At 41.3% G+C, this 24,822-nt stretch overlaps 1 long non-coding RNA gene across 1 annotated transcript in view; it reads left to right on the forward strand.

The window, feature by feature from the left end:
• Positions 1-862: 862 nt before the first annotated feature.
• The window catches only part of LOC141925909 (uncharacterized), a 98,010-nt gene continuing 74,050 nt past the window's right edge, over positions 863-24,822 (forward strand). The window contains exons 1-2 of the long non-coding RNA XR_012623992.1: positions 863-970; positions 2,984-3,076. This is a non-coding gene — a long non-coding RNA (uncharacterized LOC141925909). The remainder of the gene's footprint in view (positions 971-2,983; positions 3,077-24,822) is intronic.

A 24,822-nucleotide genomic window follows, 5' to 3' on the forward strand; every position in this document is an offset into this window, starting at 1 on the left:
TCTCCTCCTTGCCAAGTGTAAGAGGTGTGTTCCCTGAAGAAAATAGCTCATTTTCAAGTGTTTGGGGAAAGCTGCCCTGCCCCTTGGGGTGCTTCTTAGTAGCCGAAGCTCTTGTCAGGTAGAAAATACCTCCTGGAGGATGTTCCCCAAGCTGCGTCTCTGCAAAAGCTGAGACCTGCATGCAGAGTCTCCTGGCTCCATTTCCTCTTCTGCTAAAAAGCCTCCCCACTCCACCCCACGCTTGACAAGTTGCTGCTTATTCCTTTATTCTGCCAATTTGGAGGACTGCTGTACATTAGGGTGGCCCTAGGCTCTTAAAGAAGAGCTGTGCTGTGGGACAGGATGGCAGCTTTTGCCGTGCGTGCTCGCTGGCTGCAGTCCCCCTTTCCCAGTCAGGTGAGCTGCTGGTTGATTTACTTGGTTCTGACAATGACTGTAGGTGTTTCCTGGAGCAACTCTGGAGAAGTAACTCTGTGATGCCCGGTGCTTCTAAAGCAGCAAGGCATAGTTATTCTCCAACTCATGCTCCTCAGAAGTGTGTTGCTAAATACCAAACAAATGAGCCTGATTCTGCCTTTGGCGGTACCAGGAAAAACCCAGAGTAACACCAGCTGGGTAGGGAACATCACTCCCCACTCACTCCAGTGTCATTAAGAGCATAGTCTATTTCCATTTAAATGTATATACATTCTTCCCTTGACATTGTATGAATATACTTCTTTGTAGGAGTATTCACTATCTGAATTCTTCTGCTTTTTAACTATTAACTATTTTTGCTGTGCTTATCCATACATTAACTGAAACTAATCAAATATGGCTGCATTATTTGTCCTCCAATCTGTGGTTTTACCTTATTTTGGGAAATAGTTTGAAAATCCCCCAACAAGCCTGCTACTTCTGGGATGGGTTTCAACTTGTGTGACCCCACTGTATAGAGGACATGCTGAAAATGCAGCTCCTTCTGGGTCAGGTACATGGAAGAAATTGGATTACATCACAGTGAAGTGGAAGGGGAATTTTTGAGGAAAATGAAGCAGAACATGTAAAGCCCCTAGAAATCAACTGTCTTTAAAGCTCAGAGAAACAATTGCAGTTAGCTTGTCTGACCTAACTTCCCTCATCAGTTCTTGACTGAACTAGAACAACTTGCTAAACTAATTTATGTTATGAGAGCATGAGGTTCTACCAGCTTTTTCCACAGGTGGTTTGTGGCACACTATTCATCAGCAGAATGTAAGGATTTATTTGTTTTGCCTCAGTCTGCTTTGTAGTTTCCTTGACTTGCTTGTAAACCTCAAGGCCCATCAGAAATTTTGAGAGTTCTCAGATGCCATTAGTTCAGACAATTTGTAAATACTTACAAATCCTATGATTTGTAAATCATAGGTTTTAGAGCAATAGACAAGACCTCTGTTTGTTGGATTTTTTTCTACTACTAATACTTTGAAGTTGACCATCAACCTGGCTGATGATCAGGGCAGTCTGTCTATCTGGGGGGGAATGAAAGGAGAAGAAAACTACATTGGGCTTTGAAGCAGAGGTCTGAGAAAATGTGAGTTAAAATGCCACTAAAATTCTCCTGTAACTACTCAGACTTATCTCTTTTAGCATACTTTTCTCCAATTTGATATTTCACTTTCTCACCTTACTCTAATCCAAAACGATGTAAGAGGGCAGTTCCTTTATTATTTTTTTTTCATGTACATTAATGGAAGCTGGCCAGTATTGTAGTACTGGTTTATAGATACCGGAACAAATATGGCATCTAACAGCTCCCCAATTTAAAGTTAAATTCAGAGGATTTTGACCTAAAGCTCAACAAAAACTCCACAGGGATTCCCTATACAAAACACACAAAACACACCCTTCACCAAGGGTCCAGGCAGAAGACAGCAACAGCACAGGAAATTGCTCTTGGAGAGCCCTTCTTGTCAGTCACAGGCTGCTGCAAACCAGGGAGTTTAACACACCATCTAATTATTTGATGGGATTCATATTCTTTCACAAATGTGATGAATAATGCAAGTGTGTTGAATCAAGCCAGAGGAAAATTGTTCCTTCTCCAGCTTATTATTAACTCCTTGTTGTATAATGTACTTGAAATAAGTTTGTTCTGTGACATTTTAATATGTGGGTGGATGATATTTGTGTGTGAGTAATTGTAACTGTTACATGTGCTTCTTTTTCGTATTTTAATTGAAATTAGAGAACAAAAACATATCCTTTCCACCTGGTTTTGCCCCCTGCTTAATGCAGGCATACTTCCTACAATGGGTATTCTGCAGTTCCTGTCTACTCCAGCTTTGAAAGGCTCCAGTGATGGGGCTTAATCTCAAAAAAGGAGATCATTACTGCAATATGTTTCTTGATATTCTGGCTTTATTTCCCTTTTTTTTTTTTTTTTTAGTTAATCCTATCCCATGTTCATATGTGTCTTTGAGACTGTTCAAACTAATTTTCTTTTACCTGTTGTTAAGCCTAGAATATCAGTGCACAGCTTTAATTTTTGTCCACTGCTTTTTTCTTACTAAACCAAACTGCATTTTGTTCATACAATGTAATGTTAGCAACATGAACATGTTGCTTCAAAGTGCTGAAGAAGCTTCCTGAATAGGGGTAGTGAAAGCAGAGAAAGAGATAGATATTGATATATATATATATCTCCTTTTATATGTAAGGATTTACCAATGCAACATCAGAGTTTTGAGTTAACTGTGTGGTTTGTAGTCCTCTGCCTTGAAGATGAATACATGTCAATCTGGAGGAAACAGGAAAGGATAAATTTTTGCAATTTAGGATAAGTGTCTTTTGAGAACAAAGTCCTTTTTTTTTTTTTTTTTTTTTTAAATAGCAATGAGTGTTCAATCTCAGAGCTTTACAGAAATTTAAACAACTTCTGTACACCCCTTTGAAAGCGCACACCGCTCCCAGATTTTCTGCTACAGCTAAAGGAGATTTTAACTCTCCAATTCCAATTTTACAGGAACTTGGGAGGATTGCTGCTTTTCAGGACGAGCAAGACCGGGGTCCTGGAGCCCTCTGCTGGGTGTTTTATAGAAGGCAGACGACTGAAAGCGTAAGTCATTAAAATGAAAATGCTATTGCCATGCTCTCATATTTCTTTCGCAGCTGATAACAAATGTGCTTAATTTGAAATCCAAAAAATGTTTCTTTCCGTTGCTCCTGGGAAAACTCATGTTACAATTTAAGAGACTTACAGGTAAATTAATCTGCATCTCAAGGTTACAATTAGATTGATTAGAGCCTTTTTGTCTTTACTCTTCCTTGGTAACAGGAAAGTTCTACATGAATATTTCCTTGGTTCTTTTTGTCACTATTTGCCTCCTCTTATTTAGTGCTACATGTACATCTTATCACCGTTACAAAGGTCATGTAGTCAAATAACAGGCAATGCTGAGGTTGTCTGTGACAAACAAATCTGTTTCACTCCTGTATTGTGACTTATTTAGCTTTCTAGTGTTTGCAGGTATAAAAGCTTTTTTTTTTTTTGTGACAGAGAAATGAGCACTTTATCTAAAAATAAATAGCAAAGTACGTGAATAATAAGTAAATGAATAATTTGTCTGTCCTCTTTCTGTCAGGGAACTCACTGTGCTTTAGATTTGTGTCTTATAATTTTATATACAGTAGGCTGGAGCACAGAAAGATGACATGTATTTCCAAAAGTCTCAATATGAGTCTGTGGCAGAATCAGAAAAAGGAATCAGGTATTTATGTTCCCTGATTCATCCTACAGTTAGACGTGTGCTACTTAGGAGCATTTTTGAGGATGTGAAAAAACTAAAATAACTGGGGAACAAAGGTTTTTTTTCAGTCTCTGATTACAACATGTTGAGCAAAGCTAGTCTATAAGGGGCCAGGGTGTCTTGAGCTGCTCCTTCAATTTGGCCAACTGGAAAGGAGCAGTAAGAAGATGATACTGAAGAGCCCTGAAGAGGTTTTTGTTCTGCAAAAGGCCCTTGATGCTGTTATATAGGATGGTGATGTACTTAAGCTAGTGGAAGAAGTAATTCTGAAGTTGATGATAGTTATAGCAAAAAGAACTTCCCAGCTGACAATGTCAGATGATCCCACAGCTGGGAGAAGCTTTTGGACTGTGAAGTGTTTGGACATGGTGTCCGGGGGTCAGATCTTGTAAGTGCTGTGTGCTCTACATTGGACAGCTTTTCTGAGCTTCTTGTAGGTGTAGGTAGTTGGAGTTCAGTAATAGGCTGGGTCTTAGTCATCGTGTAAGACTCTCACAACGCACACTTTTATTTTTTGGCAACTGTGATACAGGGCTTTCTTAGTATTGTTTCTGGCCTTGGACAACAGTCTGCTACCAATGGATGTTGTGTTGTTCTGAAGCAGCTCACATTTGCAGCATCAAGACTGTTGTGATTTCTTGCATTTTACCTGTGAATGCAGGCCCTACTGCCAAGAAGAACTTTCTGCCCCTAGAATACTTTTTCTCAGCCATGTGGCAATGTAGATATTGGACAGTTTGCCAGGCCAAGGACAAACTGGTTTAAATTTAATTTATTGGAAGCTTGTTAGTTTGTCATGTATATTACAGACAAAATACTTACAGGATCTGCTCTTCTCTTACATTTATATGTGGAAGTAATTTTTGTCTTCTATTTTTTGTATCAGCTACCTCAGCCAGAATTCAGGAGTGGAGGTTTTCCCTAATTTAGAGGAATTTTAAGAACTGGAAAATTATGCCACGTATCTAGCTATATTTGAACACATTTCTGAATTTGCATAATAAATGCCTGATTTTTGCAGTTGGCAGAACTAAAATATGGAGAGGATCAGAACATGATTTAAGCACTCTGTCTTGCCGCTATCTCTAATTTCTTTTGTTTGTAAGTATTTCTTTTGTTTGGATGTAATGGGAAAAAATCTAACTATTTCTGTACTGGAAAGAGCTCAGGACACTCAGGTTCTGATCCTCACCTTCCTGTCTTTAGGTATTATTCTCATTTCACAGATGGACAAAGTAAGGCAAGCAACATTTGACCTTTTTTTCTTAAAACACTTTGAGATCTGCTACTAAAACGCGTATTAAAAAGCTACACACTTCTTACGTAATTATGTAGCTTTTCTTTAACATATCCAACCATTTCACCTCAGGCAGGCTGAAAAGAGGAAACATACTCAGCTGGGATAATGTACCTGCCTGCAGAGCATTCTGATTGAATTATACACCATAAAATTATACTTGAGTAAATCATGTAACAAAAAAAAAAAAAAAAAAAAAAAAAGCATGCTGCCTTGAGGCGTTCCCTCAAGAGCTCCAGGCAATTTGTGTCTTTCAGATTCTGATGGCTGTTATTTCTGATATCTGGAAAATACTCCCTGCATGTGCACCCAGTTCCTTGTCTCCTTTTGATGCCCTGCTCTTGGAGGGTTCTGCTTTTTAGATTTGACTGGCACATAGAAGAAGAGGAAAAGTGAGTTTGGGAACTGAGGGTTAGGAGACAAATTCATTCTGAGCAGCAGTGAACAAAAGTTGCAGTATCTGAGAAGAGGCATGGCCTTCGAAGAAATGCTTAGTAATTTCAATCAGATTTCCACAGGTACATATTAGGAAAACCACTGTAACAAGTGCACAGTGGAGGGAGGCTTGTTAAATAGAACTTGTCATCTTTAGTTTGGGCTGCATAGAAATTACCCTCTTCATACAGCACAGTCTGGTTAACCAGAAGGATAAGTTTACTCCCTTTTTTATTTTACTGTACTACTGATTGCTTCCCGTGGAATCAATTAATCCTGCAGTTTATGAGAGAAGTGCAGTCATTTCCTTGAGGTAGCCCAGTTATTTCGGTTGTTGTCTAAGGCCGAGTCCCTGACCCTGGTTTTCTGGCAGCAGGTGAGCCGCTCTGTGCGAGAACGGCGGCAGAGCAGAGCCCCGGCCGAGGAGCACGGCAGCAGCTGAGCGCTAGGTGCCACTCTGAAGCCGCAGGAGGAGCTTTGTGACTCTGCAGCATCCCGATGGAGAAGGCTCGGAGCGTCAGCTCCCGGAAAGCCCCGGCTGGGAGGGAGACGGGCCGCGCTCCTCGCATACCCCTCCAATGACGCTAGCAGAGCAAACAGCGAAAAGGTGAATCAGGGGCCACCGGTAGTGGATTCAGCCCCCATGTGAGTCAGGGCCAGCAGCAGGTGCTTTTCAGATGGGAACTAAACTCCCGAGTTAGGAAATAATCTCCCAGTTTAAATGGCTTTGTGCACAGGTGTCCTCACTTCTGACCTATTAGCCAGATGAGCTCAGAAGGAAGGAGGAAGAGCAAGGTGAAAGGGCAGTTATAGCTCACTGGATGGGATTGCATGAGAGTTTAAGGATGATCTGAAGACCTGTGGCTATTGCAGCGTTTCTGTTGGTATAGTCTCTCTGCAGGTAGGTCTATAGAGGTCTGTGATCAATAGAAATGTGGTTAACAACCCACTCCTTCACTATTCCCATACGTGTCCGAAACATTGCAGCATTGTACTGGGAACCAGACATCAAAACTGTCTATAATCTGACTAAACTAATAATGGGCGTGAGTCACAAACCACAGCATGGGTTTTGTGTATCTTGGAAAAGGCAGGAGTAGCTGAAGAAAGGTTTGGCTTGTTGTCAAAATAAAGGCTAGTTGCAGAGTTTGGATTCAGATCGAGGCTGAAATGTGAACCAAAGTTTTGATGGGGCAGCATCTTTTTCTGGGAAGTGAGTCTGCTTTACTGAACAATTTGAAAGTGAACACTTTCTGTGAATGACCCAGACTATACATCTTTTAAAAAATACTCTGTTCGTACAATGTAATGTTAGCAACGTGAACATGTTGCTTCAAAGTGCTGAAGAAGCTTCCTGAATAGGGGTAGTGAAAGCAGAGAAAGAGATAGATATTGATATATATATATATATCTCCTTTTATATGTAAGGATTTACCAATGCACATCAGAGTTTTGAGTTAACTGTGTGGTTTGTAGTCCTCTGCCTTGAAGATGAATACATGTCAATCTGGAGGAAACAGGAAAGGATAAATCCTGGTAAAAATCCTAGTCATTGATGCGTATTATTTCTCTTCAATTACTTGGTATTCCTACATAATCAGGAATAGCGTGCAATGCATTGCTAAGTGAGCTATGTTGGTCTCAAATAGCAGCTTATAGAGAAAACAAGATCTTCACTGCTATTAGCTACAGGAGTTTTTTAGGCAGGAATGGTAGAGGTATATGTCTCACAGCTGAGTTTTTTGGAGTGCTAACTTCCTGGGGACAGTAGAATTGCTTTGGTGGCCTGTAGTCTTGTGCAACCCTCCCATGTGAACTGTGATTGCATCCAACCTTGTTATTGTAAAGGTGTGGGTGGGGAATTTGACCTTAACAGAGTTAAGTACTGAAAAAAAATCTCTCTTGGTGAAGTGCAAGTATAATGCCCTGTCTGTCTGGTTTATTCTTTGTACCAATTGGTCTGTACAAAGAATAAATATCTGTTACAGTAAATAGCTGTTTGAGTTAGCTCAAATGGTAGAGGACTGTATTTTTTGTGCTGAAGTTCCTGTGTTTGGTCCTTGCTAACCAGTTTAAACATCTGTTACGTGGGGGTCGTAAACCTTACTAGTGAAACATAGCCAGCATGAGCTAGAAATTTTGTGGCACTTCAGTACCCTGTCAAAATGGTTTCTAGTAAAAAGTAACAGAAAGAAATACTCTCTCTCTCCTGCCACCATGTACCTTCGGGAAAAATTACATTCTAGTAGAATGATTGTTCAGTAATGTATAGAAAGCTCATATGTATTTTTTTGTGTATCTATGAGTATGTGAAGGTATATTATCTTATGGTTGTCTAACCCCACTAAGCAATCCCTCTGGGGTCCCCTAGGTGTGTGAACGAAAACCTGTGTGCTCAGATAAGGCAGGATGTTGGGTCAGTTTCTGTTTTCCCTAACTTGAATTTAAATGCAGAAGTAACTACTTTGAAGTAGAGCATTCTCAGGTATTAATGAAGGAGTTTGGTCTTTCATATTTAAATTACACTGCCATTGCACCCACTTTTACCCATGGAGGACCCAAGTCCTAACGTGGAGTTTCAAGATTTTCTGTTGGCAACATCCATCTTCTGTGACCCTCCTCATATTAGCATTGATCTACGGGGGAAATAGAGAACACGGCTGTGTTATTATATACCCGGCTGCAATTTCTGTTCTAGTGATTGAGTGTACATACAGAATTTTTGAAACATGGCCATTCTAACTTATTTTGTCTTCCTGTCAATAGCATGGCACTTGTCCAAATTATGGATCGATATCAGCTGATCTTTTTATGTTAAACTGTAATGAAGTTGCCTCTCTTATTGAAGATGTGATCTTGCTTCAGGCAATGCTTTTAACTGAGAACTTTTGGAATGGAAATGGGGGAGAGGGGAAACAGAAGCGGAGGAAAGACATGGGGAGGAATGAGCAAAAGCCAGCAGGGAAAATAACAGCAAAAAAAGAAAGAGGTAGGAACAGAAGAAGAGGGGGCTGGGTTATGAAGAGAGCTGGCTTGTTTGGACTTGTACTAGCACAGGTAAGGACTGTTAGCCTCTACTGTGTTCAAACTACTGTCAAAAAGCCAGTGGTGGACACTGGGCGTGAAAGCCTGGCTCTCTTGAAATTTCAGGCAATGTTTTTTTTTTCAATTCTGTTTGTGGTTGCCTCATTCTATTTCATACAGTTTGTGAAATCAAATAATTTAAAGAACAGAGGAAAAATAGGAATATTCCTTAGAATACCTAAGCAAGACCCCTTCATTTCAAGATAATGGTAGAGTGAACAAAGAAAAAGTTAAGACTGCGTGACTTTGGTAGTCAAGATGCTTTTGAAGTTTCAGTTACTCTCTGGTATTCAATTCCGGTTTAGTCTATTATGCTATTGGGTCCCTATGTTTTAATTAGTTAATTTGTACACTTTTTTAAAAATCCCTAAATGCTAAAGATTGGATAGCTGTAACTTTTGGGCAACTTTACAGTAGTACCACACCTCCAAGCCTATAATATCTAAATATCTCAAGAAACTGTTCTGTTTTTTAGGGCCTTGTTAAGCGAGAGCAGCGTTATTCCAGTTCTGCAGATAAAGAACTGAGGCACAAAGACAATAATGAAATTTGTGGAGTGGTACAACAAAATTATGATAAATCTGGATGGGAAACACTTTTCTTATTCTATGGAAAAGCTCTAAATTCTGAGAAATTGTTCCTTCTTGAGCAAGGATGAGAAATTAAAATTGTGAGAACTTAAGAATTTGTGAGAATTTAAGATTCTGATCATCTTAAGATGTCAAATTAAGAGCTTTTTAAAAAAAGCTTATTATTGGGAATAATTTTGAATATGAAAAGGGGAATGTTTCATACAAATCTAAAAATATTTTTTCATCAAATGTTTTAATTAGTATAATTTGTCAAAAGTGGTTGCTCTCTGAAAAAAGTTTTGTTGTGCTGAATCTACATTTTCAGCCTGAAAAAAAAAAAAAAAAGTCAAAAAATCCAAGTAGCTATAGTTCCTGGCAAAGAAGGTACACAGTTTTTGCAGCCAGGTCTTTTGCAACCTCTATTACTGCTTTAATCACTTCAGTAATGTAGGGGAAAAAAATTAAGACTTGTACCTAGCTTTTCAAAGAGTTTGATAATCTGTTGGTGTAAATCAGCATAGCTGCACCAAAGTCAGTGGGATCTGGCTGACAATCTGCTCCTAACTGTGCCACCAAGCTGCATTTTTCTTCTAAAATGAGAAAAGCACAGAAATTAAGTGTAAGTTAATATGTTGTACTGACAGGAGACCTGGGAAGGAAGAGGCAAGAAGCAAAACTGGAAGACATGCAAAAAAACCCCCCAAACCAAAACCTCACCCCAAAACCAACAAAGAAGTGACTTGCCCTCACCACTAAAATCTTGTTTTAGGAGACCCAACATCAGTCATGAAGCAGATGCTGGCAATGCTCCTGCTCAGCAGGAGACTATAAACATATGTCCCAAGTCCCACGCTTTATGTGACTATTTACACAAGCACAAAGTAAATGGAAGTGGTTATCCCTGTTAACTGGTATTCATCGGTACAGAGGCTCCATTTGCCTTGCTTCGGTGTCAGGGGCAGCAGGGTAGGAGTGAGCAAAGCTTAGAAAATTCAGCCGAAGGAAAACGAGGTGGATTATTGGATGTTGAAGTAGAATATTTCCAGTAACTGATCTGTGGGTTTGGTGCAGCACCAAAAAAATGGAGGATGTGGTTCAACTGGGAGGATAATTATTTTAGTTTAAAGCAATAGTTTTTTTCTTAGGCTTGAAATGTTTACATTTAGTGTGGTGGTTTTTTTAATTATAAAAGAATAGTAAAATTTAACTAATTTTTAAGAAAACATTACAGATTTGAGTTTAAAGGGGTATACATTTAATATTCAGTGTACCAAACTGAATGATTTGGATTTTCAGAAAATTAATTTGTCTAGGCTGAAATAGATAGACAATTCTGAAAGAAATTTGTAGTTGATGTAAATCTTCATTTTAAGTGCTTGCTCAATCATTCAGTCTTAGACAAACAAATCTTTTTTTCTACATCTTCTATGTTCTTATTTCTGAAGTGTTTCATATACAGAATACTTGTCAGCTTGGACCATTATGCACAGGCTGTTGAATAAAGACAGATTGTGAAACTGGAAAGGGGTAAATTCAATTGTAGTCTAACTTTACTGATAGTAAGAGAGTTATACCACCCATCAATTTGTCCTGCTACTTTGGAAATGAGAAGTCAAACTTAATAGCAGGTGTAAAAAGAAGAGGGGCAATCATGACTGTGGAAACAATATGTGGGAAGAATTGCGTGCATTGCAAGGGAATAAAAATGATAGAATTGTAGTTCAGGGCCTTGTCTGTCTTCTATTAGCAAACAGGTTACTATGACTGGTTTAAAACCATTCCTGGCAAAATTCAATTGATTCCAGTGGGTTGACACCAGGGATTAACTTAGTCTTCAGTTTTCATAGTTTTCAAGAGCAGAAGGACTATTAGCTTGTATACTGTGGCCTGCTACGTACTACAGGCTGCAGAATTCCACCCAGTTATTCAGGAGCAAACCTAGTAACTGGTATGTTTTGAAAAAAGGCATCTTTCTGTAGTGAAAGTTCTCAAGAAATGGAGGAAACGCTGTTGGAAGTTTGCGGTAGTGATCAATTGTTCTTTTTCTTGAACAAGGCTGAAACTTTGGTTCTGTTCCTAATTCTGTGGTAGTCAAACTTCCTCTCTGTGCCTTAATTTCCCTGCCTATAGCTTAGAGAAAGGATATTTAATCTCATCTGGAAATAAACTTAAAATCTGCATCAGAAGACTGATAAATGTGAGCAAAATATCACTCTGTGATTGTAGTTGGCTCTCTCCTCTGTCCTTTTTGTTCTTCTGCATTTCTCATTTTGCTTTTCCCATCCATAGATCTCCGATATTTACACTGAATGCAGTAAATTATGTGCTGACCTTCTGATTGTACCTACTAAAATTTTATCTATATTTTCTTAAAGAAAAATTCAAATTAACACAATTCTAGAGAAAATCGCACACATTTGAATAGAGAAAATACCAAGTTAGCCTTTCATTTGTTCCTAATACAGCACTTCAAAAACACGTCTTGTTGCTGTTATTTACATAGCTGTGTAACGAGACAGGAGGTTCACAAGGTTTTTTGTTCCATGTTATATTTCAGCTTTCTTTTAGTAATTACTGTAGCAAATCTATCTGCTGAGGATCTCATAGCTGTGTGATTTCAACTTTTGGGATAACCATGGCAATGCTGAAGTTGGAATTTGGATTTTATGTCACGAAATGCATGGTTTTGAGTGCCAGAGACAGTGGTATATAGGGCTCGCATTATGTTTCTACCCAGGAAAGATTGTGGCCTGCAACCCAGGGACTTGGTTCTGGATTGTCTCCTGTTTCAAGCTGAACGTTTGTAGCTCTCAGTGCCAGTATAAAAGAGAACTGGCTGATGTTTTCCTTGTTGATAAGTTTTAGGGACAGGGACTGACAGCTGGAGGCTCTGTAAAGAAGGGGCCCATAACCAAATGGACCGATGGGATATAGGCACTTTGTTAGAGTTCAATATTATAGTGACAGGTACCTTAGAAGTGAGATCTAAAGATTGGATTATAGGGCAAATGGAAGCCCCAGTTTCCAAGTGTGATTTGCTGTCAGTAATGGTGTCATGGACATGAACGTCTTGAGCAATATATACATCACTGACAGGAAGGGCTCAGGAAGAGGGTGCAACCTCTCTGCTTCTTATCTTGGTTTGGCATTTTATTAGATGCTAGGATCAGTTTAGTCCCTATTGTTTCCACAAACAATATGAGGCTCTTGCCTGCAGACTGCTTTACGAAGGGTTGGCCCCTCGCAAGCCCTACCAACAAGGGCTCTGTAGTTGCTCTTGCTCCCCTGTTATTAGCCAACTCAGAGATACCACATGATCACTGTGGTCTTTGCCTCTGTAGGTATTAGAGATTGGTAACGGCTGCTATTTGCCCCATATCTTCTTGGTGCTTTTCCTGTTCTCTGTTCAGCTGATACTTCTAGATCCCCCTCTCCTGTTCCTGATGGTTTGGAAGTCCTGGTCCTGGGGGCTTATCCTGCCTCTCCAGTGTTCCTCTTGCCTGGTGCTGCCCTGTTGCAGCCTTGGTCCCCGGGGGCTTGTGTGTCCTGCCTCTCCAGCATTTGCCTTGCCTGGTGCAGCATTCAAGCAACACCTTAATAAAAAGCTTTCCTCCCTTATCTCCTCTCTGCTGCTGTGCCACTGGGCTGGGGATCGGGTTCCCATCTCTTTCACACGCACACCTGGTCATAAAACACTGGGTTTGTTTTTAACCTCAAACCAGGGAGCTTTAATTAAAGAGACAGTGACCTCTTTTATGAGTTTGCTCGCATAGGGTTTCAGGGCTATTGTCACATACAGCTCACATAACAGAGCACCATTGCACAAAGCTCCATTTACACATCCTTCCCCTGCTTTTTTCCTCTCCTCTTTTTTGTTTTCCAAACTCAGAAGGAGGTTGTTTTCTTGTTTACCCCTAGGCAAAGTTGTCTCTCATGTTAGCAGCCTATGGCCAACAGTCTCTTTGAAGAGAACCTACCTTTCTTACTAACAACACATACACACCATTAGACTTGGAGAAATGTTATTCTTTAATCTATGCAGGAAATCATCTTCCTCTCCCTAAATTTGCTGGATATGAATGACTAGCTGAAATGGATCTTGTCCTCTGCTCCAGTCTCCTTAGCTAGTTCTCATAGCTGTATAGTGGAATTTGTGTGTTTCTTATGACAAATACTTCTCAGTATTCACTGTTGTATTTACCTGTATTCATCAATTTTCAGGTGCAATAAGTAGTCAGTAGCAGCAAATAGAATTTTTTATATATACTCAAGAATGATATACACAGGGACAGGCAACAAAACTTGTCCACAGTTTTACACCTAATTTACAGAAGAATTTTCACAAATACAGACACATGTTTTCCCATGCACATATAATCAAACATACACAAAGACACACAGGAGCACGTAAGCAGACCAGAACTTATTTGAGGTATGCAGACTTCTGAAAAAGGCACTCATGCACAGAAGAGACACAGCTGGGACACAGAGACAAGCAACCACATAACTGTGGAATCTGTATTCCACAATGGAGGATACACACACAGAAGGAAAAAAAAAATACATGTGGAAGAGTGTAGGTGCCCCCAGAGAATGCCCTGTATATAGACCTTCAGAAGCAGGTACAAGGATAAGTCTGCAGGAAAACATATATGTAGAAACTTACATATGCCCAGTAACTCTGTAAGTCACATATAAGTTACTGCAGACACATACAGCATGTTCAGGTGCTGGAATTCTGGAATTTTCACTGAATTGTGCAAGGTCTTGCTTTCAATGGCATTGCTTTCAGTAAACACTAATAAGAAAAAAAAAATTGCACAGTTTAGCTGCAAAGATTGTAAATATGGGAACATGTCCCTTACATATACCAATATGTAGATATATATTGATGCAAATACAGATATATTTTTTTTACTTAATGTATTATTACAGATTTGCCTAGACACAAATATACCACACACACAGACCCTTAGACACACACAGATATACCCACGTCTATGTTCATTGAGAGCGACTCACTCAATATCTGTGTATGTGTGTGTTGGGAGAGGGTCATAACCTCCTCCATTCTTCTCCTGAAGGGGTTTGGATAATGAAGGGAAAAGAAATGAGGCCTGGGGCTAATTTGTAGTGGCATTTCCTGGCCTCTCTTCTGCCAATGAAGCTCCGTTTCATCTTTAGCCTTATCAATTCTGCAGTCATGTGGCTTTCCGCTTGGACGCCTCTGTCTCTTCACCCTCCTCCCCAATCTCCGATGCTAATGGAAACTTCGTTAATGCCATTAATCTGCTGACCGGGACAAGTCAAAAACATATCCACACAATCCGAGCCAGGGCTGCAAGTGTCCTGGGGCTGCCAAACAGAGGCACCCCCTGTGTTCATTGCATTCCTGAAAGAACTTCATATTGATTTCTTTCTTTCTTTCCTCCTCTGCTTTCTTGCTTGACGACATTGCATCCTTCAGAACAGGCACAAAGTAGATGGCCTTTTCTTCCTGATCCCTCATAATGGTATTTGTGGAAGAATCTTCTCCCTATCCTTTCCCTAGTTGCAGTGCTACTGCCTTCTTTTTTCTTCTTTTTGGTGACAGAATTGTTACTGGTATTTTTTTCCTCTGGTGTAGTAGAATTTCATAACTAACCAGATGTTGTGAGAAACCTGCCTGAACTGGACTAAAATAAAAAGCATTCCACTCTACCTTGATATTAGCTGATGGGATACAGGAAAGTGTTTCGTTATCTAGTCTCTGTTGTTTATTGGTTGTGCAATTGCTACCAGTTCTGTACTTGAAGGGCTGTTGGCATGCCCTGTCCTCTGAAATGTTCTGAGCTCCCCTAAATCACTTTTGGGGAGTGAGGACGTATCATTGCTTTGCATTTTACTACTGTGTCAGGTTTTGTAATACTTCACCATTGTCTTCTATCACAATTGAGTATCATTTTTGGTAATGTACCATTCTCTTAGCTATGACTTCAAATTTCCCTGTCAGTGCAACACACCTGCAGAAACTTGCAGCCCTGAGCAATGACTCACCGTCTCCTTATGCCACAGTACTGTCCAGTGGCTGAGTGTGTGGAAGTTCTGCATGTCAGGATTATGCTGGCTGAGGTCTCACTGAGAAGAGAAAATAGACTTTGTTTGATACTTCTTTTAGAGAAATTTTCTGTGATAATCAGAGTTCATAGCCAGCTCTTGAGAATGTCAGGATGTTGAGTGATTTGTATTTGATCTAGGAATCTTTGTATACATAAATGAAATAGTGACAGTAGAGGAGGAAAAGACAGCTAGGAAAGGCATGCCATCAGAGTTGTGACATAGGGATATGTTTAGAAAAAAAGCATCAAATTGATGAAAACAAGGAGAGAAGTTGGCAGTTCAGCATGAACTTTGATGATGTCAGGCTAAATCTGGAATGATATGGGCCATGACAGAAGGCTGAGCCTTAGTTGCCACCTTCACACAGACATCACAGTAAAAAGGGATTGTTTTACAAGGAGAGAAGACAAAGAAGTTTCAAGTTCTTCAGTCCTGGCAGGGGTTGAAGTCAAAAGTTCATCCTCATGTAGTTCTGGGTATGGAGAATGCATGTCACTTCCCACCAGCCAGGAGATGCTCCACTGAACAGAGCATCCTCCTTCAGCCAGTCTTGGGATGAGACATACTTTTTCATCTTCAGGGAAGATGAATGCATTGCACTGTCTGATATAGAAGGATTCACGCTGATTGGTACCATGCTTGTTTTTTGGGTATCACTGAATGAGAGGGGAGGGGAAAAAAAGGGAAAGAGTATGCTGTCTTGGTATAAAAGAAAAAAGGCAGCTGGCTTACTCAGTGCCCCAAAATTCCTAGTTAGATGAGTATCTGTAAACCTAAGACCAGCACCTGCTGGGGCACTTTCAGAGCCCCATTGAAAGCAGAGAACTAAAATCAAATACTTGTAACCTTACCAAGTGTCAGGGCAGTTAACAGCTCATACAAGAACACTAATTTTGGTTCAGCTGTTAAGTTTGCCTTCTCTTCTTCATATGCTGTGACTGAGGATTTGAAATGGAAAAGTGCTTGGGGGAAAAAGATAAAGTGCTTATAGTGAAGAGAAGTCTAATGCCTTGGGAGATGCTGGTAGGAGATTTTTAGTGTCTTTTTAGTGAGCATACCTTAAGGAAGCTACCGGTACCTAAGTGAATTTCTTCTCTGGCATAGCACAGCAATAATACACAGCTTGTGATGCTGCAGTGGTCATCATGTGCTAATCCTGGAGTCTGTGCCATGTGCATGGAAGGAATGACTGTGCCATGCTGTCCTGTAGTAGATCAGTTACTAGGAAAAAGATCTTCAAGGTTTGTGTGTACCAAGCTGCTTCATTCCAGGGGGCACCTTAATATAGAAGCAGAAGCACCAGACAACTAAGTCCTATCCTAGATATAACACTGTCCTGTCCAGTGACCTTGGCAAGTTGTTTCATCTCTTTGTTTGTCTATCATTTTACTGTTTAGTCCACTCATATCACAAACTTCTTGAGTAAGAAATGTTTCTTCCTATGTGTGCATCCACCAAGGGAGATGGTCCTCATCTTGGCTAAAGTCTCTCAATACTATAGTAATATGACAACCTATGCCTCCATATGGCAGGAATTGTGCTTTAGACTGAGAAGTAAAAAGTGCTTTGGGCTTCTGACTGGCGCCAAAAAATAAATCAATTCAGCAAAGCCTACATTAGCTACCTTGGGTACTGGGAGCATCCCAGCTGCAGCAGCATAGAGCCTGTTGAAGTTAAATTTGGATGCAGCCTTCGTGCTGGGACAGAAGTTTAAAACGTCAGTGCTGTATGTCTTTGGAAAATTCCTGTTTGAATGCCACTGCTATGCACAAAGCTTCTTCTGCCCACTGGTTGGTATGCTCCGACCCATCTTTTGCTCAGTCTTTTCTAACTGCCAGCCTCATGGGAGCTGTCATACTACTTTGCAGATTCTGCGCAGCTTCCATTTTGCCATGGAAAATGTTTCAAAAGAGTGGTGAATGCAGTTTTTCAGTGAAGCAGTATTTTGTTGCAGTCATGATGCTCTAAAGATATGGAGTAGATAAAGTTTGTATGTTGAAATATTGTCAATATATCCACTGGTCTATAAAACAGGTTTTTTTCTACCTTGTCCTGGTTTCTTTATTACATGTGGGGTTTTTTTGGTTTTTTGGTTTTTTTTAAACGAAGTCTGTGGGGTGGTAGTCAGGCCATGTAGCGTTTCTGTTACAAATGAGCATTTTGATTGTGAGAAGACATACTGTGCCTTTGCATTACCCACATGTAAAGTGAGGAAGGAGGGCAGCAATTCCTTCTCGCATTCTTTTCTGTCTTGTCTAACACAGACTTGCCCAGCGCAGCGTCCCTTTCTAGTCAGTGAGCCACAGCCTGGGTTGATGAGCTGCTCATCTCAGGCTTTTTTGTGCAGGCTGCATGGGCTTCTGGGTTTAGAGCCAAAGGCTGGAAATCCACCCATATTCAAACAGCTCTTGAGCTTATCCTTTAACCGCACGTGCATAGTCCTTGGTGTGTTGTGATATTGGTATGCTTCTGTATCACCGAGGGATAAACAAAACGTAGTGTTGTAGCGCACACTCCTTTCTGTCTGCTTCTACTATCTTTGCTTTCCTCTGGTTATAAATTTGATTTCATTCTACTGATTAGTGTCCTGTGAGTAATCCTTAAGCTTTCCTGGGAGGAAGAACCAATATTTTGATGATTACAGCTGTTTCTGGTGGTAACTGTAGCAAAGAACTGAAGGCTTTGTTGCTCTAAATTCAACAGCGATGTAACAAAATCTGGGGAATGGCCTTGCCTGGAAACATTTCGGTATCAGTTCATGGTAAGTGAGAACTGATGTCACGAAATGCAGTACATTTTTAGACGTGGAGGGCAGAGAATTAGAAATTCTCACCAACACAAACGAATCTGTTTTAAAATCCTTGCAGTCAGCAAGGGAAGAAGTTTCTTTGCTTTAATGAAAGCACAATAAAAAGTAATACTTGCAGGGTTTATTTAATTCAAAGATGCCAGGCTCCTTAGACAGCTAATGATAGAACATGATTCCACCTCTGATTAGTATGTACGAATCATGTTTACTACTTTTGAAATACAGACATTTCTAGGATGGGATGTTGGAGATGTTTAACTTAAAAAATCCCCACAAACTATGGAGGGCAAACTAAGACAGGAAAAGTAGAAGAGAAGGGATACAACAGAGGGGAGGAGTCATCATTCTTACAACCCTTGCCAAAAATAAGTCTTGTAAAGTCTTGCAACAAAAATGTTGCAAGAACCTCTGGGTTACAGGCTTAGTGGAATGTCTTTAAGACCTGCAGCCTGGTGCCTCCTACCACCAATTGGAGACACCAGTTCACTGCTTTAGCAGCACTGCTGTACACAGCAACAGCCCTTTGGAGGGCTGCAAAGCAGTGAGCCAGCCAGTCTTACTTCACTTATGAGAACCGGCAGGATCACAACACAAATGACTCCAAGCCACTCTGCTTGGCCTGTGGGTGTTTAAATGGGGACAAAATCCTGCCCCGTTTGCCCAGAAAGGGAATAGGTGATTGCCATTGACTTGAAAGGGAATAGGTTTATACTGTTTTTGCAGTAGGTGCAAGGGAGTGGTGGTCCTTGTTTCTAAACAGCTTTTGTAAGTTTTTAGTTTCATGTAAGAAAGCTGACCAAATCAGGTACTGAGTGCTTAAAAGTGCTGTAGAAATCATTACCCTGAAAAGCCTATAGTCCAAACTGTTGGCTTTGAATCTGATTCATGAAGCCGTGGTAGGCAATCTGCACCTACTCCTTGGTATCCCCTTCAACTGCAACATTCATCAGTTTTTGTGTCTATGCTGGAATATAAGAATAAAGTTTGAGAGCTATTGGTCTATTAGTCCAAATTCTTGTGAACTCCTAATTTAAACAGGCAAAGGAGGTGTTGTTAAATGTGTGTTGTAGAATGTACAAATGTCCTGGTTAGATCACAATTCATGGTTGATTTTTCTGCCTCACACATGAACTCATCTACTCACTGAAACTTCAGCTGATATCCTCTTCAGAGGCACATCTCTCTTGTGGATGGGCCTGAAGAGGATTTATGGAAAGAAATTTCTTTGCAGTACTGGAAGAAAAGCTATAAAAGAAGCTGGAGGTTGACACTGTAGCAACTGCTGCTCTAGAGTATTGTTCCTGGGCTTCCACACTAACAAGGAACAAACATGCCTTTTTGTTTGGTTGGTTTTTGTTGCTCCCTAAACCACAGCTGTGAGATTGGCACCTTCTCTATTCTGTTAAACTCCATCTAGCCTGAGTTGCTGAAAGCCACTGTGGTTTATAGTTTGGTTGCCTATATGAAATAAATGTGCTGGTCTTGGCCAATTTCCTCCGACAGCCCTGTGGGTGACAATAATGGTAATTTAGTAATTTATTTCAGGTTCTTCTGAAGTGGGGTCATGAAGGAGGGTTTGTCCTATTGCTGCTCTTATTTTATGATTTATTTAAAGGACAGAGGATCAGGCCTTGGGATAAAGTCCTAAGACTGACCTCAACGTCCAGAGCTCCAGCCTGACCTTAAATCCACACAGAGAATAGTTACCAGACACTTTGTGATGTGAGTCTGGGCTCCACTTTTCATCTGACAGAGCAGCACTTTAGGAATCAGCACTCTGTTTGCCCTACTTACCCCGGTACTAGCTTCTAACACAGGAAAGCTGTTGGCACAGGCACCAGACTGTCACTTTTGTGCCCGAGGGAGGAAAGAGAGGAGTCCTCACCCCATCTTCCTTTTCAGACAGTCTCCAGGAGTTTTGGAAGGAGCTTTTTACAAGCCCTCTTCTATTGTTGGCCAGGAGACAAAGGATGGAGGAGCTGGATTTAAGCATAATGACGTGAGCTCCTCCATGCAGAAAAACCCAGCTGAGAGACCCCCCCTGCTTCACACACACACAAAAAAAGGAAGAAAGGGGGAGAAAATCTTTGAAAATAACTAATTAAAGTTGTTTTAGCCTCTCTCTCTCCCCTCCAAGGGCGCCTAATCTCACAGGGGGCAGAGGGGGAGAGAGGCAAGAGGAACAATGAGAACCATCCCCCCCTTCTCTACACCCCACCTCCTGGTCTCTGAGGTTTTAAAACAAGAGGCCACTTTAAGTTAATGAGCTATCAGCTGACTGGGAGAAGTCTCTAATGAAGCCTGATGTTCACACATTCCCCAGCTTGCTGAATAGGCCTCTGCCAACCCCATAACTGTCAGAAAGTTTCATTCATAAAATACACATGCTGGGGGTGGCGGTGGTGGGGGCAGGGCGGGAGCTGGGTGGAGATGGAAGCAGGGGGGTGTGGGGTGGAGGTCTCCATATGGAGCAGTCAGCCCCAGAGGCCAAATAGGAACATGCGTGGCTGGGACTGGCAGGCTTGAGGATCCCAGGGACCTGACTCCACTCTCCATTGTCTGGGTAGTAATTAGGAAGATCCTCCAAATGGTTCTGGAGGACATTGAAGTCTGTGGGGATAATTAGTGAAGATTTGGGGGATGTTCCAGCTGTTATGTCACCAGCTTTTCTAGGGCCAAAGGGGCAGGTGATGGTGGGATGAAGCCTAGGAGTCATTCTGGGGCTTTGCTGTGTGGGCCGTGCTTTGCTGAGCCTCCTGTCTACTGGCAGGACTTTAGGAGCTGTGCTTGTGGGGGCCGTTGGGGAACCCAGGGAAAGTTCTGGAGGAAAAGGTATAACACTGGGAGAGGAAGTAAAAGTCATGTTTACTTTAACATAAATAAACTTAGCGGTGATGATGTGTACTGAAGCCAATTCTTCTTGGATAGTGCACATGCTTTTGGCAAGACCAAAGAGGAAAGATGTAGATACAGGGTCAAAAACTGTTTTCCTCCAAGGTCTGGACTATGGTTTGAGCAGTGAATCAGCATTGTAATCAAAGACCACTGTATTCTTGTGGCCTGAACTTCTGAGCAGCAGTGTCAAGCCTAGATTTCTGTTGAGAGTTGTTGGATCTAATGGCCTGATTACGGGAATAAGATCTTAGAGCACTGGACTTCTATCTTTATCTTTGAAACGTGCTTCTCTGGTGTATTTGTTTAATCAGTTACCAAAAAATAAGACTCTACAACTCAAGGCAGGAAATGTACTCAAGATGATGGGCCTCATTTTGATCCCTTTCCAATCCCCAAGTCAGTATGCTGCAGCAGGACCAGGGCATAATTGTTAAGTGTCACTTAAATTTCAGTTGTGCCAAAAGGTGCAGTTAAACGAGACAGTCTCTGCCTCGGGGACCTTACAGTGTAAATACACAATTCAGATTGAGTGGAAGAAAACACTTAAGATTCTCATTCAGAAACCACTGAAATAATAGTAGGATGTCTGTTAACTCTGATCAGCTTTGAAACATGATCATCTGCCTGCTATTACACAGAGTCTGAGTCCGGGGCTCTGAAGTCAAATCCTATCCAGGACATAATTACAAAGTCAATTTTGTTCATACATTTCTTGTATATACTATAAAGATAAAGGGATGGAATCTGTAAACTGTATTGAGAAATTAAGGGTGAATAGTCTTGACACACAGGACAGCCTGTGCAGGTGGCATTGGTGGCATTAGGAGGATTGGATTCTGTGAAAAGATGAGTATGTTGGGAAAGTAGCTGCCTTTAGAGGTTGCTATGGACTGGAGTACCAAAATGAGTCATAAGTCAATGCCATAATGTTTCATTCAATAAAACCTATGGCTTCCCATCTATTTTCTCCTGTCATTGAAACTTCACTAGAGCAGTGCAGGGAACTGCATAGTTCTTTGCATATGGCAGAGACAGTGCTGGAGAGAACGTAACTGGAATTTCACAGAATCACAGAATCATCTAGGTTGGAAGGGACCTTGAAGATCATCTAGTCCAACCGTTAATTTGACAGTAAACTGCAAAGTTTGTGGTGTGGTTGAAGAATCCTGGAATATCTTTCCTGTAACTGCTTTTATAGGGATTTTAATTTTCCCTTCCTTAAACTTGGTAGCTCAATTATTGAGTTTTATTGCATTATAACAGTACCTGAACACCATCTTTATTTGCTGCTATTCCCATTTCAGTGATGGGGAAACGAAACACAAAGTTTAGGGGCAGAATCCACAAAAGAGCTTAGACCTTGTACTGCTTGGTTTCCAGGCAGTTTGTTTCCAGGGAAATTCAGACATCTGAGTTAAATATGGGCACATGTAGATGTAAGGAGGCAGTACATGGGAACGAGGAGCTGTGTAAGCTAGTGAATAAGAAGTGCTGAGAAGCAGAGTGGGATGTATAGTCTGGAAGTTAGGCACTTGTCTCTCACCCAGAGAGTGATACCTGCCTTTACGTGAGGTTCATAGCTGTGAATATCTCCTTGTTTAGGTCTGTTCTCCCCATATGAATACAGGTCTTGAAACTGGATATAAGCCATTTTTGGAATGGGCTGCCCAGGGCAGTGGTGGAGTCCCCATCCCTGGAGGTGTTTAAGAGTCGCATTAACATAGCGCTTAGGGATGTGGTGTAGCTGAGAACGGTCAGTGTTAGGTTAATCGCTGGACTGGATGATCTACAAGGTCTTTTCCAACCTTGATGATTCTGTGATTCTGTGAATGCTAGGCTGTTGAATTTTCCCATGGTGAGGCTTCTTAAGTTGCTTCTGGTGAAGATCTTCCGTTTTTTATAAATAATCAAATATTCTGCACGAGAAAGCAGTAGACTTGCATTCTAGGCCAAAGGCTATAGAAGTTGCTGGGCTGAAGGGAGAGCAAACTCACAGAAGAGGAGACATCTCTGATGAATAGCTAGTAATTTACACATTATATAGCAGATAATGGACTCTGTGTTTGGTCATCTCGCCTCTTCCGTGTACTGAACAAGGAGCATCTTGGGAATGAAGGCATGTTCAGTTCTACCCATATCCCACTGAACACCAGTTCATATGTGTTTTGAGTTGGGCCTGCAGCTGTCTATTTTTGTTGTTGTGGTGCCATTCATTGGATTAGATGCTAACTAGTTCCGCAGCTTGGCTTTTCTTGCTCTGATTCAGGAGTGCATCACTAACCAGGTCTATTTCAGGTGAAGTCTGAATGGTCTCTACTTGTGTTGGCTTTGATTATTTTGTTTGTTTTTTAGCTCTCTGTCACTGTTTCCTATCATCAGTATTTCTTTGGTGGCTGGTGTACAAATTGCTGACAGAGAAGAGGCAAATTCAAGTTATTAGATCTCTGCTCATGCCAGCTTTTGTCCCTTCAGTACTGGCTTGCCTTTCGGTAGTATCATTGCTCACCCCTGCCTTTCCCCTGCCCTTTATTAATAGTCTCTTCCTCCCTCAGCACTACGTTTCTCTTGCTGGTATTAAGTTTTTCTGGCAAATCCCATAACAATTCTGTGGAGTGCTGGTTTTCTGTCACTGCTGCTTATGTTTAGCAGCTGGAGGATGGCTGGGCTCTCTGTGGCTGAAGGGCCCTCCTGCATGCTTTAGACTCACTTGGATGCTCTCAGCCTGATCTAAGGACTCTCCAACAAGGAGCCACCAACATGCCTCTCAGGAAGTGAGGGAAGCATCTGTTGAAGGGTTTGTTCCAATCAGGTCAGACACTTGCTCCCAAATTGGTAAAGGAGAAGGGGACCGAACAGACAGTGAGCAGGTCCAGATACAGGATAAGCTCCACATCTTGTGCTGCATCATGGGTGGTTCCTCTGTACATGAGCCAGGAGGGACTACTTGCTTTACCAGCCTCTCATGTGAGCACTCAACCGACACAAGAGGCTCTGCTCCTTTCCCCTTGGGGGAATGCTGGAGGCAAGAGCTCTCAAGGGCTAAAGAAAACAAAACAATGTTTGCTTAGCTGGAGAGCAGAGTGTGCCCTGCGTAAATTGTACCAGGGCCTAAAAGTGCTTCAGAAATGAAGTGCCTCTGCAATTGGCCCCACAAGATAAATGTAAGGCAGTATGATGCCATTTCCCCAGCTGATGAGATGTCCCATTGAGTCATTTAAGCGTCAGATTTTGGCTACTCTGGTCCTCAGCTCCAGGAAAAATCACAGGATGGACAAAGTTTTCCCAAGGAAAAAGAGTTTCTCCCATGGTTCTGCCAGTCCTGCACCTTGTGGACAGCCAACGAAAGGTTAATCTGTGGGTCCCACTCACAGGACAAGGGCTCTACTTGTGGGAAGGGGAAAAAGAAAGGTGTTCTGAGAGCTCTCTGTTGGCATGATAGAGCAAGCCATGGATGAGGATGGGGGTCAGATTCATTCTTTGCTCCCAGTGGCCAGATTCAAAGGTTTGAAGGAGTGAAAGGTACTTGCCAAATCCTGGCATGTGTTTCAGGTGGGACACAGAATAATCCATGTTTCTGTGACCCCTTGGTGTGTTACAGATTTTTTTGTTCTCTCTGTGCTTGACCCATGAAGAATACAGGTCCTATTTCTAATTCTAAGTATCCTTGATTCAGTCACAGGTGTGCAGGCCAAGCTGGCATATTTCCAATGTAGTTATTGAAGATGTAGTACCCAGCCTCGGATGTATTTTTTACTCTGCAGAAACCAAAATAATGAAAATACAATGTTCCTAGTACAGAAGGATCAAAAGACTGCTTCTTGCCACATACAGACCTCCTGTAGCTTTTGTTTCTGTGACTGGATG

This window comes from Strix aluco, chromosome 7 (assembly GCF_031877795.1).
Source record: "Strix aluco isolate bStrAlu1 chromosome 7, bStrAlu1.hap1, whole genome shotgun sequence".
In the NCBI taxonomy this organism is placed as follows: domain Eukaryota; kingdom Metazoa; phylum Chordata; class Aves; order Strigiformes; family Strigidae; genus Strix; species Strix aluco.